Below are 2,269 nucleotides of genomic sequence, written 5' to 3' on the forward strand. Positions count from 1 at the left end.
CAGCAGTGCTAAACTTTCCCATTGAATTGGGCTTTAGGAAATATCGCATGGCTCAGCTTAACGCCTTCTTGTTTATTTTAAAGACAATTCGGAAGAAACTTCGACTGGATGCATGTAATTTCAATTGGGTATTTAAAGCGAGAAGCACCCTGCATACTAACAAGGTAGTTATAAAGTTTCCCTTTAAAGTTGATTCAGAAACAGTGGAAACTGAAACTCGTTTTCGGTTAATCGCATATGGAACAGTGAGGAAGACGTCAATAAAATTAACACTTAAATTATTGGAAACTGTGCTAAATTTAAAGAGTAACTGAAGTCCAAACAAATGTCGGCCACTGAGTTTAGGCCTAATGTGAAGCTGCAATAAAGACGGGCAAAGGATGAAGTAATAAACATACAATTTCACGTCTAGGAAAATATCCTGATCAAGTGACTAATTATAAATTGAAAACTAAATAAAAAAGCTTTATAATTTTACAGATAGTCAATGTTTCTTGTATGTTTGATGAAGCTAAACCAAAGTGATACTTAAAAAGATAATTTTATAATTTTTAAAATAAATGTTGAGGTATGCACTGAGACACTGATAATCCAGAAGATTCTAACCCAAACTGACTCAAATTTTTTCTCTATTTTAAAAATCTATATTAAATTTGCTAATATTACGAACAAGCAAAAAAAATCAACAAGTTAATATTGAGATTAATCAGTACATTTAAGTTTACTTAGGTACTAATTAATCAGCTGCGCAAAATTTCCATCGGTGACCTCAATATTTTTGCTTATTCGTATATTTAAAAATTGCTTTAGTCGAAATAAAATACCTTCTTAGTTTCGGCAGAGTTTTTTTTGCGAAATGTTTTAGCTCCATTTAGTCATCACACACCAGATCTTTTACATGTCCCCAAAAGTAAAAAGGGCTGGCCAAGGAAATTCTTCGAATTCAAGATCGTTTCATACAAATATACTTAAAATTAACAAGCACATTTGGACGGTTAAGTTTAATTTGTTTTTAGTTGTAGCCAAAGAAAATTACGTTATGTTTTCTAAATATTTTCCCGCTTTTCTGATACTTCTAACTGTCTTAGGAATGATCCTTAGCAAGTATAGGGTGAAATGAAAGAGCACAGAAGATAATCTAAAGAAGCAGTTGAAAATGAATAATTCAATTTGTGCATTAAAAATAAAGCATTAACTGGAAGATAAAAAAACTGAGCGGGCAAAACTCGATAGCTCAGACCGAAAAAAAGCATAATTTGTAACATCCTCAGGTTGTCTGAAGAATTTGCATCTGAAAGCTTCTGTTTATTTTGAGCCGTTCGAGAAATATTAACTTTTTTATGGCTGATTACATTTTCAGCACGAAATTTATTTAAAATGTTTGTTAAATTGCGATGAATACTGTGCACCCAAAAAATAGTTACAAGCTTAGAGTTGTCAACCTCTGTTTATTTTGTTGTGCTTGTAATTCCACAAAGAAACGAAGTAAAGAAGATAAAAAAAATATTTTTAGGTGTGAAAAGGTTCCTAGATAGGGAAGATCGATTTAAGGCGTACTGCTAGATTGGCTACCAGTGGATCATGATCCGAACCAATGTCCACACCGAGGTAAGCTGTTGTTCTTTTCACTGATTATCGAAATGTAGACTATTTGGTTGTTAGTTAAAGTTGTATTTAAAGAAAACAAACATTTTCGACATCAAACTTTGGATTTGGAAAAAATATATTAACACTCTGTCAACGCAGCAAACAAATATTCACAAATTCTATACACGCTTACAAACAGCATAAGAATCGTAGCGGGTCATGTCGAATAGTTGCTACCGTTCGTCCAACCACTCTGTGAGCTGTGGTTGCTGTTCAGCTGGTAAACTACATTTCATATACGAGGGTCATAACAAATCTATGGGTAGTAAAATGCGGCCTACTGTACACTGATGTCTAGATAACACACCAACTAATTAGTTGGTAGTTTCAAGCTCAGATTAAACAGATACATTTGTTTACGTTTTTCGATGGGAGGAACATTGGTTCACAGCCTATATAAAAGTAGGTACTTACGAGAGCTGCTTCGCCGGCTCGGTATTCAATTTGATATACAGGGTTGCTCATTAGTGCGTCAAATATATATGAGGTTTACAAGAAAATTCGTCCAACGAAAGTTTTTCAGGTTTAAAGGTCCACATTCTAAAATTACTTTCCAATATACAGGGTGCATCATAAACGTGTGGTAGTTACCAACTCTGGTTTTTTAAATGAAACCCCCCTT

The sequence above is a fragment of the Dendroctonus ponderosae genome, unplaced genomic scaffold, assembly GCF_020466585.1.
Source record: "Dendroctonus ponderosae isolate FM_Combo_2020 unplaced genomic scaffold, Dpon_F_20191213v2 Dpon_F_20191213_11, whole genome shotgun sequence".
Classification (NCBI taxonomy): domain Eukaryota; kingdom Metazoa; phylum Arthropoda; class Insecta; order Coleoptera; family Curculionidae; genus Dendroctonus; species Dendroctonus ponderosae.